We start from the raw sequence: 395 nt of genomic DNA, 5'->3' as shown, positions 1-395 counted from the left end.
CGGCCTGCAGGGCCCCCTGCTGCTGCCCGCCTGGCACCAGCAGCTCCTTCCTGTTCCACCGTCAGCTCTTCCTCTGGGGCCCAGCTGGCCGAGTCTGGGGGCGCTTTAGCCTCAGTGCTCTCTGCCGGGCTGCTCGCCCTGCCCCCACCCTGGGGATTCGGCCATCTGGGCCGAGGAGGCAGGTGCTCTCTGCTCGCTGCCCAGCCTGAAGCCCAGGCAGGAAGCCAGGGTCACGTGCCCAGAGCAAGCAGCCCTCCCGACCAGAACACAGCGCGAGGAGCAGCGGCAGAAGGACATGCAGCGCAGACGATGCCTGGCCCTGGACCCTCTCCCTCTCGATGGCTGATGGTGGCAGAACCCGCCGCCCAGACGCAGGCGGCTCTCCTGGCGCGGAG

Source organism: Myotis brandtii, unplaced genomic scaffold (assembly GCF_000412655.1).
Source record: "Myotis brandtii unplaced genomic scaffold, ASM41265v1 scaffold537, whole genome shotgun sequence".
NCBI lineage: Eukaryota > Metazoa > Chordata > Mammalia > Chiroptera > Vespertilionidae > Myotis > Myotis brandtii.
This window is presented reverse-complemented; position numbering follows the sequence as displayed.